Genomic DNA, 12384 nt, shown 5'->3' with positions numbered 1-12384 from the left:
GGTAGGTGGTCAGGGACCCCCCCCCAACCCCTGCAAATATTGGCCACTCCTAATGACACATTGCAGATATTGGCAGTCAACACATTAATCTTAATTTTTTTGATTCATTCTTGGGATGTTGGTGTCACTGGCAAAGCCAGCATTTATTGCCCATCCCTAAATTCCCTCAAGAAGGTGGTGGTGGGCCTTCTTCTCGAACCGCTGCAGTCCATGTGGTGTAGGTACTCCCACAATGCTGTTAGGTAGGGAGTTCCAGGATTTTGACCCAGCAACAATGAAGCAACGGTGATGTGCCAAGTTGGGATGGTGTATGACTTGGAGGTGATAGTGTTTGCACCACATAATGCATCAGAATCGTTGAGCAGATTCTTTTCATCTTCAGCGTGAATTTCAATCTGTACGGCCATGAGGTGCAGACTGAAAGGCCTCTCAGGAGATAAAGCCCTTTTTTTTTCTTTTTGCTTTTTTCTCCCTTCCTTTTCTGAAGATGCCAATTCACCAGAGAGTACTGTGGCACAGGTGCAGATGGACCCTCCTGTACCTTGTCCAAGTGAGCATTCTTCAGTGTCGGCTGGTTATCGCGGAGCACATCACAGCCAAACAAACCTGAGCCTATCCTTACCATAAATCTGTACTTCTGAACCAGAAACAATTGCAAGTGTTGATCAGTCCTAAAATTACCATTTAAGAATTTGAACTTTTTCTATACCTCTATAAGATCACCTCTCAGATACCCTCTTTTGGAGGTTGAAAACTCCATGTCTTTCAAGTCTTTCCTCATAACTCAGGCCTCTGACACTGGGGCTCTTCCTTGCATTCCACCAGCAGTTGATTGTCTCCCTTGTTTCTTGGCGACCAGAACTAAACACAGTTCCCTAAGTGCAGTGTGGCCAGAGCACTTCCGACTTGAATGCTACTGTTTTGGCTACATGATTCAACATTTTACTGCCTTTTATAATGCTGCTCTGCATCGGTTGGACATCTTGAACGTTGCATCAACCAAGACTCCCAAGTCTCTCTCAACTTCACCCTTAGCTTTTCAACACCATTCATTGAGTACATTCATCATCCATTTTGTCTTCTTACAGGGAGAATTTTATATTTGTCTGCATTAAATTTCACCTCATTGTTCGGCCCACTCATATTTTATTTAACTCTGTCATTTCTGGGCTACCACCTTCAATTCAACTGCCCCTGCTAGTTAGATATCACTTGCAAATTTGACCAATTTGCATTGAGTTTCTGACTTCGTCAATAATGTAAATTAGAAACAGGAGTGGTCCAAACACTGAGCACTGGGTCACTCCGCTGAGTATTTTCCCCACCTTGACATTACTCGTCACAATTTAAAATTTGGAAATAAAAAACTGGTATCAGTAAAAGTGTTGTAAAAATCCAACTGATTCACTCTTGTCCATTAGGGAAGAAAACCTGTTGTCCTTACACACCCTAGCCTATATGTGACTCCAGTATTGACTCTTGACTGCTCTCTGAAGTGGCCTAGCAAGCTACTCAATTGTATCAAATTGCTACCACTGGTTCAAGAAGGCAGCCCACCGCCACCTTCTCATGGCAACAAGGGAATGGGCAATTTACAGAGTAGGTGGAAAAACTCCAGACTGTAAACATATCGTCACTAGGATTTCATTAAAGACTAAAGAAACAACAAACTTGTATTTATATAGTGCTTAATCAGGTCTCTCAAATATCACCCAAAGCACTTCATATAGAATGAGCTACTTGTACAGTTATATGGGTCAACACAGCTGCCATTTTATTCAGTAATGTTTCACAAACATCAATGGCCAGTTAATCAATTATTGGGAGCGTTGGTTGAGGGAGGAATGTTGGCCAGGAGTGTGCCCTATCTTCTTCAAATTTAGTCATGGGATCTATATCTGAATCCCTGGAATAGGCAAACAGGATCTCAGCTTAACAAATCACCTGAAAGACAATGCAACACTCCCTCAGTACTGCACTAGAACATCACCCAAATTACATAATCAAGTCACGGTGTGGGACTCAAAGGCAAGGGTGCTACCAACTGAACCCAGCTGACACTTGCCGGAGTAACAGCTCGAGAGTGAAATTTTCATACCACGTTCAATAGCATGATTCAAAAAAGAGCAGGAACTATCAAAAACACCCAACAATACATTACAAATTTTGTCCTTCCAAAACGTGTCTGGGGAGAGTACTGGTGGTTACAGGTCCGACACTGCAGGAAGCAATTTGAAGTGATGGGTTAAGGGCATCACACACCATAAAAGCGTATTGGCTTAAGTGTATTTTTTTTCCCATGGTGCATTTCTACCAATACTACATGTAATCTAGCCAGCCACAAATATGCAGCCACATTTGTAGTCACCACATCTTCCTTCAATCTCTTCCCTCCATTTGCTTGAGGCCAGCTATTTCAACGTCATTGTATGGATAATATATATTTTTTAAAAACAAGTGTGAATAGATATAAACCTGTCATTAGGAAAAATAAGACTAGTATAAAAGTTACTTAAGGAGATAATTAAGTAAGGGTAAATACGAATCACATGGCACAGTACTACTTTGGCTCCTTGAGGACTCTGGAGTACATCACATACTTCATCTATTCTAGCGTGTAGCTCGAGCAGCCAAGTATTTAGCATGTTGTAACAAGGTGCGTACTATAAGGATGTCTTGTAACGAAGTACAACTTGCAAAAATACTCGGCCGAAGATCAAAAGCTTCTTTAAACAAACAGGAAGCCGGTTTTCACCCAATATAACTCACCTAATGAGTGATTCGAACCTTCCATTTCTTAACATATGAAGTACTATTAAAAATAGGGATTTCAAAAAAGCTCGATCCCACAAAAATGAAGTGCATGATTTCTATTATTCTAAATAGAAAAGTAACTAATATAAGCAGAAGACAAGTTTGATGCTAGAGGACACATGTGCGATAGGAGATTGGAATGGAGTTGGTCCTCTGCGGTAGACTAGGCAATCCAGTATCTGAGCCAAACAGGTCTTAGAACTCCAGGATCCTTTGACTGGTTGATCATCCAGCTTAGCTCACTGTTGGAACCTGGAGAGATACACTGTCACTGGGGGCTAGGATTCTTTCCCCTTGGTTCCATATAACCATGCAAGCCAAAGTCCTAATGGGTAGGGTGGTCCCTGCTAGGCAAGCAGTGGGAAACTAGGTGGTTAAACTCTAGCATTACTGTAATAATTTTTTGGGGGCTACCTAGTCTTGCCTCTTGCCAACCTGTACCCCAATTCCCTGGGCTTGGGCAAGTGAGGTGTCCCCCTAATGGAAAGAGCGTGCATCCGATATCAGGCAGATGGAAACTCAATAGTTTGGTTTGGAGACTCTTAAGCTTGATGGTGGATTTCTGCATATTTCATCTGATTAGTCTGAGCTGTATTCGAGCCATATTATCAAAATTTATACTGTTTAAGTTGTTTTTGGAATGTGGGCGATGCCGGCTAGTTCGCCTGAGAAGGTGATGGTTGCTTGTTTTTCCAACTGCTGTATTCCTTGTGATGATTGAATTCCTTATCCAACACCACAATATTGACCCAGCGTCAGTGAAGAAACGCTGATATATCTCCCAGTTAGGCTGGAGTGAATGGGAGTGATGATGTTCCCATGATATTGCTGATCTTATTCTTTCTGGTGGTGGAAGTCACAGGGGTGCGAGCGGATGTCAAAATAACCTTGAGTTGTTGCAGTGCATTCTGTAGATAGTACATATTGCAGCCAAAGTGCGCCAGAAACGGACAGGGTGGATATGGAGTCCAGTGGCAGCAGTGCCAATTAAGAAAACTGCTCTCTCCTGGATGATGTTGCAGTTGCACTCATCCAGGCGAGTATTCTAAGACACTTCTGGCTTGGTGAAGAGGCTTCGAGAGTTCAGGTGGTGAGCCACTAGTTGCAGTGTATACAGCCTCAGCCTTGTTCTCATAGCCATGGTGTTGATATGGTTAGACCAGTTAAGTTTCTGGTTAATGGCGACACCCTGCCCCCCCACCCCCAAGATGTTGTTGGCGAGGAGCTACAAGATAGCAGCGCCTTTGAAAGTCAGTGGGATTTCTTTAGGCTTTTCCTTGTTGGAGATGGTCACTGCCTGGCACTTATGTAGTGCAAAAGTTAACTGTCATTTGCCAGTCCAAGTCCTGATATGGGCTGGCATGTGTTGCATAATTATCAGAAGAGTTTTGAATGGAGCTGAACACTGAGAAATTGTCAGCAAATAGCTGACCTTATGATGGAGGGACGGTCAAAGATAAAGCAGCTGAGGGTGGCTGGGCTGAGGACGCTTCTCTGTGGAGCTTGCAGCTGTGATTGGCCTGACAACCAAAACTATCTTATATAGGAACAGGAGGCGGCCATTCAGCCCCTCAAGTCTGTTTCGCCATTCAATTAGATCATGGCTAATCTGTATCTTAACTCCATTTACCCACCTTGGTTCCATGTCCCTCAATACCCTCGCCTAACAAAAATCTATCAATCTCAGTTTTGAAATTTTCAGTTGACCAAGCCTCAACAGCTCTTTGAGTGAGAGTTCCAGATTTCCACTACCCTTTGTGTGAAGAAGTGCTTCCTGACATCACCCCATAACGGCTTAGCTCTAATTTTAAGGTTATGCCCCATTGTTCCGAACTCCCCCACCAGAGGAAATAGTTTCTCTATCTACCCTATCAAATCCTTCAAACATCTTAAATGCCTCAATTATATCACCCCTTAATCTTCCATACTCGAGGGAATACAAACCTAGTCTCTGCCACCTTTCATAGAATCATCTCATAATTTAACCCTTTTAGCTCCAGCATCATTCTAGTGAATCCACGCTGCACCCCCTCCAAGGCCAATATATCCTTCCTGAGGTGTGGTGCCCAGTACTGAACACAGTACTCCAAGATGCGGTCTGACCAGTGCTTTATACAACTGTAGCATAACTTTCACCCCATTGTATTCCAGGCCCCTTGAGATGCATTCCATTAGCCTTTTAAATTATTCTTTCTACCTGTCCACTAGTTTTTAGTGTTTTCTGTACATGGACCCCTAAATCTCTCCATTCCTTCAGTTCCTAGCTTCTTCCTTTGTGACAGTGCAAACAGAATCTGGTCAGTGGTACTCCCAGTGAGTTTGCAGCAAATTAGAGATTGCCATGATTCACTTGTCCTAGGAAACAGATCACGGAAAACCTGTTCAATTTGCTGCTTATTTCTGCCTCAGTTAGCCAGACAGGTGGTTGCTTCTATCCTGGAGGTACTGTAATAACAGGACATTCTACTAATTTGGTGCATGAATTATAAGTTAGACGAGTAAACGACACAGTTTCAACAAATTCATATGGTCAGGCGGTAATTGACATAGCAATATCCCAGCATTTTACAAGCCTTGAATTAAATCAGTGACAAATTAATAGAGCACATTAGTTCCCATTACTGCACCATTGTTTTAACCCACATTTTGTTTTAACAATCCATTTAGCTGCAGTAAATCTTTTAAAGAATCTTTTAAAAAACATTTAATATGTTTTGCCCTGTTTTCCCCCCTCCTTTTCTGAGGCAGTAGCTCATGCTGGGATCCAGTTCCCCGACCATTCTTCATGTGTGGCAATAAACAAGCTATTTGGCAGTGAGTAGGACATCACAGCCGGATCCTGTCCTTACCCAATTTCTACATATTTTCCTCCACCCCGAAGGAGCATTCCAGCAATTTGCATCAGGAACCCTAGTAGATTTCTCCACCTTCCCCCACCACCAATCCAGGGACTCACTGTAGTGGTGCACTGCTGCTCCAACAAAAATGAGCTAACTCAGCACAGATCGGGGTTAGAACCTGGGGCCCTCCCTGGTCTGCACCACTTTGGGCTGTGTATTTATCCATTATGCCACTTAGACAGCTTACCAAAAATTCTTGGTGATGTCCTCCACTTGGCCCTTTAAAGCCTTTTGATATGAACTTTAAGATATTGATTTTCCAGAGCACTGTCATTCCAGCATCTATTTTAGTGCTCGACTCCATCCCAAAATATTCACTGGAATGGGAAAGCCCCCCCACCTCCAACATTAGACAGTCCAATTTGAACCCCAGAAGCAAAGACAGAAATACGATCAAATTTCCTTGCTTCCCTGTGTTTTTTTCCCTTGCCAATTTTCTCCTCTTCCAACACTGATTTCTTGCTGAAGTACAGTTGCAGGTACTGGTCATCCTTTGGTACACATCCAAGTGCCATCATTCATGTGCAAGGCTAGATAGTGAGTTTCACCAGGCTATTTGACCAAAGCGAGCATCACAGGCAAGTCCAATTCTGATGCCACCCAACATCAGTACATGTGCACTTTTACAGTGTGCAGTAATGCGGCTCAAACTAGGGTTCGAACCTTGGACCTTCCTGATTTTCATGGGCTCAGTTCCTCACTGGAAAAACTCGCTAAACCGTCATGGGAGCCTTACAGTTATCTTTAATTAAAAAAAAAGAAAACCATGTTAAAAAGTTCAGTCTCCTTAATTCAATTTTTAATCCTATTCAGTGATGTACCAAACCTCATACCTGCAGAATTTCCAAGTCCTGCCTACACTATGGGGTCATTTGGAGAGGTCGAAATGGGAGATGCAAGCGTGACTTATGTATGGACACTAATGAAGCTAAAGTATAGATCTTCTGATGCCTCCTGGTCAGCTAAGCATTTTTAGCCACTCCCTGCATGTCCACTCAAACAGTATTCATCAACTAGACTTCTATGATTAAATGCCATATACATCGGGTGCTGTTTTTTTCCGAGCAAAACAGGCTTTGGTCAACCATGACTCCAGCAGAAACCTTTGCAGCTTAACAACCAAAATTTGAAGCTATAACCAAAATTTGAAGCTATAACCAAAATTTGAAGCAACAAAATAGCACCTCCCCCAAATAATGTGATCTGAAATTTACTATAATATTGTTTTTTTCTGCTCTTCCCAAGCTCCAAATACACTACCTACATACTCTGAATTCTCCTTGTGCTAAAATCAAAACTCATCTCCCTGCCTCCTACTGTAACTCATTCACAAAACAGGACCTACTTCATCTGTAATGTGCACACAAATAAGAACTGAACAGTGGCAGCTGTGCTGGCCAACAGGCTTGCCACCTGGAGTTTCTTGCTTCAAAGGGCAGAACAGACTGATCATTCTTTATCTGATCACTGATCTTCTGAAGCTCAGCAAAAATAACTATATTAGATCTCAGCTGAAAATATCCCAAACACACTCGGAATGGGACTGAGCAACACAGTATAATGTTGAACTGGATACTGACGCACCATTTCTTGTACTTGCTACCCTAGATTTTTTGATAGTCTTTATTTTAATATCAGAGTCAACCTTTTTCTTTTAAATTAATCTCTGGTGGATTTAAGGCATTAGGTGCCCTCTAGTAGCTTACCCAAAATGACCATTCTTACTTAACAAATGAAGCCAGACAATGAGTTTTCAGCGAGATATGTATCCATGTGCTGTTAGGGTCTAATGTATGTCAGATGAGGACAAGATCACATGTTAGAATTTCAAATAGAAATTGCTAGGACCTCAGCACAATTATATATTAAGCATCTTTGTTGGTGCCCGTCAAGAGGGGGGGCAGGCAGAAGCTTTGTAATATTGTAATATTGACCCTCTTGAACAACCATGATATTTTCCTTTTATATGTTTTGGAGTTTATGCTGGTCCCCTTATATGCAAGGAACTTTTGGTACAGAAAAATATTTATACTGGCTGGAGGATAATGCAGAGAAATGGGTTTAGAGTAGATAGCTCCAGTGAAGAGCTAGCACTGACATAACAGGCCAAAAAACCCCTGTAAATTCTCTGATTCTATTAAATTGTGATGGAAACTGCTTTAGCTTCAAAACCCACAGTCATTTCACTTAAATGTAGAAGCCAAATTTAGGCTACAGGTTTTCAAACTGGGATTTCACTCTATGGTGAGATTTCTGTTCTGGTCTGTTTCTGTTGATTTATTAGTATGTTACTTCTGTAGCTGTACACTAATAAAACATGTTTTCTGTAACTGTTGTAGTATTTGGGCAGCAGACACTGTCTTTTGAAAGATCAGACTGGGCCCTCAGGATGCTGCCAGTATTTGCAGGGGACCGCCCCACCCAGAAAACTTTGAAATTAATGTTTTAGCCAATACGCAACTCAACTCCATTGGCTGTGAAGAGTTTTGCGGCATCCTGAGGTCATAAAAGCTGCTATTTAATAAGTTCTTTCAACTGCAAATGCTTACAGAAAGAACAAGGGCAATTCAGATGAGTATCATATCCTTAAAGGCATCATTAGCAAACACCAGCCCCAACTTTCTGCTAACAAAAAAAAACAGAACTATCATCCCTCAGGGTAGAGGCAAGGTCTCAAATATGCTACAAGACAGAGCTTTGAGCACTACAGCAAAATTCCAGTCACCTCAGTAGCAGCCTCCAGGGCTGTCCCCAGTCAGAAAACAATTTTTTTTAAAATTCGTTCATGGGATGTGGGCGGCTGGCGAGGCTGGCATTTATTGCCCATCCCTAATTGCCCTTGAGAAGGTGGTGGTGAGCCGCCTTCTTGAACCGCTGCAGTCTGCGTGGTGACGGTTCTCCCACTGTGCTGTTAGGAAGGGAGTTCCAGGATTTTGACCCAGCGACGATGAAGGAACGGCGATATTTTTCCAAGTCGGGATGGTGTGTGACTTGGAGGGGAATGTGCAGGTGGTGTTGTTCCCACGTGCCTGCTGCCCTTGTCCTTCTAGGTGGTAGAGGTTGCGGGTTTGGGAGGTGCTGTCGAAGAAGCCTTGGTGAGTTGCTGCAGTGCATCCTGTGGATGGTACACACTGCAGCTACTGTGCGCTGGTGGTGAAGGGAGTGAATGTTTAGGGTGGTGGATGGGGTGCCAATCAAGCGGGCTACTTTGTCCTGGATGGTGTCAAGCTTCTTGAGTGTTGTTGGAGCTGCACTCATCCAAGCAAGTGGAGAGTATTCAATCACACTCCTGACTTGTGCCTTGTAGATGGTGGAAAGGCTTTGGGGAGTCAGGTGGTGAGTCACTCGCTGCAGAATACCCAGACTCTGACCTGCTCTTGTAGCCACAGTATTTATGTGGCTGGTCCAGTTAAGTTTCTGGTCAATGGTGACCCCCAGGATGTTGATGGTGGGGGATTTGGCGATGGTAATGCTGTTGAATGTCAAGGGGAGGTGGTTAGACTCTATCTTGTTAGAGACGGTCATTGCCTGGTACTTGTCTGGCACGAATGTTACTTGCCACTTATCAGCCCAAGCCTGGATGTTGGGCAGGTCTTGCTGCATGCGGGCTCGGACTGCTTCATTATTTGAGGGGTTGCGAATGGAACTGAACACTGTGCAATCATCAGCGAACATCCCCATTTCTGACTTTATGATGGAGGGAAGGTCATTGATGAAGCAGCTGAAGATGGTTGGGCCTAGGACACTGCGCTGAGGAACTCTTGCAACAATGCCCTGGGGCTGAGATGATTGGCCACCAACAACCACTGCCATCTTCCTTTGTGCTAGGTATGACTCCAGCCACTGGAGAGTTTTCCCCCTGATTCACATTGACTTCAATTTTACTAGGGCTCCTTGGTGCCACACTCAGTCAAATGCTGCCTTGATGTCAAGGGCAGTCACTCTCACCTCACCTCTGGAATTCAGCTCTTTTGTCCATGTTTGGACCAAGGCTGTAATGAGGTCTGGAGCCGTGTGGTCCTGGCAGAACCCAAACTGAGCATCGGTGAGCAGGTTATTGGTGAGTAAGTGCCGCTTGATAGCACTGTCGACGACACCTTCCATCACTTTCCTGATGATTGAGAGTAGACTGATGGGGCGGTAATTGGCCGGATTGGATTTGTCCTGCTTTTTTTTGTGGACAGGACATACCTGGGCAATTTTCCACATTGTCGGGTAGATGCCAGTGTTGCAGCTGTACTGGAACAGCTTGGCTGGAGGCGCAGCTAGTTCTGGAGCACAAGTCTTCAGCACTACAGCTGGGATGTTGTCGGGGCCCATAGCCTTTGCTGTATCCAGTGCACTCAGCCGTTTCTTGATATCATGTGGAGTGAATCGAATTGGCTGAAGACTGGCTTCTGTGATGGTGGGATATCGGGAGGAGGCCGAGATGGATCATCCACTCGGCACTTCTGGCTGAAGATGGTTGCAAACGCTTCAGCCTTGTCTTTTGCACTCACGTGTTGGACTCCGCCATCATTGAGGATGGGGATGTTTGCAGAGCCTCCTCCTCCCGTTAGTTGTTTAATTGTCCATCACCATTCACGACTGGATGTGGCAGGACTGCAGAGCTTTGATCTGATCTGTTGGTTATGGAATCGCTTAGCTCTGTCTATAGCATGTTGCTTCCATTGTTTAGCATGCATGTAGTCCTGAGTTGTAGCTTCACCAGGTTGGCACCTCATTTTTAGGTATGCCTGGTGCTGCTCCTGGCATGCTCTTCTACACTCCTCATTGAACCAGGGTTGATCCCCAGGCTTATTGGTAATGGTAGAATGAGGAATATGCTGGGCCATGAGGTTACAGATTGTGCTGGAATACAATTCTGCTGCTGCTGATGGCCCACAGCGCCTCATGGATGCCCAGTTTTGAGCTGCTAGATCAGTTCTGAATCTCCACGAGGACTGTGCGGTGGTCACTCCTACCAATACTGTCATGGACAGATGCATTTGCGACAGGTAGATTGGTGAGGACCAAGTCTAGTAAGTTTTTCCCTCGTGTTGGTTCGCTCACCACCTGCCGCAGGCCCAGTCTGGCAGCTATGTCCTTCAGGATTCGGCCAGCTCAGTCAGTAGTGGTGCTTTTTTAAAAATTCGTTCACGGGATGTGGGCGTCGCTGGCAAGGCCGGCATTTATTGCCCATCCCTAATTGCCCTCAAGAAGGTGGTGGTGAGCCGCCTTCTTGAACCGCTGCAGTCCGTGTGGTGACGGTTCTCCCACTGTGCTGTTAGGAAGGGAGTTCCAGGATTTTGACCCAGCGACAATGAAGGAACGGCGATATATTTCCAAGTCGGGATGGTGTGTGACTTGGAGGGGAACGTGCAGGTGGTGTTGTTCCCATGTGCCTGCTGCCCTTGTCCTTCTAGGTGGTAGAGGTCGCGGGTTTGGGAGGTGCTGTCGAAGAAGCCTTGGCGAGTTGCTGCAGTGCATCCTGTGGATGGTGCACACTGCAGCCACAGTGCGCCGGTGGTGAAGGGAGTGAATGTTTAGGGTGGTGGATGGGGTGCCAATCAAGCGGGCTGCTTTATCTTGGATGGTGTCGAGCTTCTTGAGTGTTGTTGGAGCTGCACTCATCCAGGCAAGTGGAGAGTATTGCATCACACTCCTGACTTGTGCCTTGTTGATGGTGGAAAGGCTTTGGGGAGTCAGGAGGTGAGTCACTCGCCGCAGAATACCCAGCCTCTGACCTGCTCTCGTAGCCACAGTATTTATATGGCTGGTCCAGTTAAGTTTCTGGTCAATGGTGACCCCCAGGATGTTGATGGTGGGGGATTCGGCGATGGTAATGCCGTTGAATGTCAAGGGGAGGTGGTTAGACTCTCTCTTGTTGGAGATGGTCATTGCCTGGCACTTATCTGGCGCGAACGTTACTTGCCACTTATCAGCCCAAGCTTGGATGTTGTCCAGGTCTTGCTGCATGCAGGCTCGGACTGCTTCATTATCTGAGGGGTTGCGAATGGAACTGAACACTGTGCAGTCATCAGCGAACATCCCCATTTCTGACCTTATGATGGAGGGAAGGTCATTGATGAAGCAGCTGAAGATGGTTGGGCCTAGGACACTGCCCTGAGGAACTCCTGCAGCAATGCCCTGGGGCTGAGATGATTGGCCTCCAACAACCAATACCATCTTCCTTTGTGCTAGGTATGACTCCAGCCACTGGAGAGTTTTCCCCCTGATTCCCATTGACTTCAATTTTACTAGGGCTCCTTGGTGCCACACTCGGTCAAATGCTGCCTTGATGTCAAGGGCAGTCACTCTCACCTCACCTCTGGAATTCAGCTCTTTTGTCCATGTTTGGACCAAGGCTGTAATGAGGTCTGGAGCCGAGTGGTCCTGGCGGAACCCAAACTGAGCCACTCTTGGTGATGGATATTGAAGTCCCCCACCCAGAGTACATTCTGTGCCCTTGCTACTCTCAGTGCTTCCTCCAAGTGGTGCTCAACATGGAGGAGGACTGATTCATCAGCTGAGGGAGGACGGTAGGTAGTAATCAGCAGGAGGTTTCCTTGCTCATGTTTGACCTGATGCCATGAGATTTCATGGGGTCTGGACTCCCCGGACCACTCCCTCCTGACTGTAGATCACTGTACCGCCACCTCTGGTGGGTCTGTCCTGCCGATGGGACAGG

General features: G+C 45.3%; 1 protein-coding gene across 1 annotated transcript in view; it reads right to left on the bottom strand.

The window, feature by feature from the left end:
- The window catches only part of oxsr1b (oxidative stress responsive kinase 1b), a 216610-nt gene that overhangs the window by 168412 nt on the left and 35814 nt on the right, over positions 1–12384 (bottom strand). The gene's annotated exons all lie outside the window — the stretch shown is intronic.

This window comes from Heptranchias perlo, chromosome 3 (genome assembly GCF_035084215.1).
Source record: "Heptranchias perlo isolate sHepPer1 chromosome 3, sHepPer1.hap1, whole genome shotgun sequence".
Classification (NCBI taxonomy): Eukaryota; Metazoa; Chordata; class Chondrichthyes; order Hexanchiformes; family Hexanchidae; genus Heptranchias; species Heptranchias perlo.
Note: the sequence above shows the minus strand (reverse complement) of the source record. Positions and strands in the feature narration are given on the sequence as shown.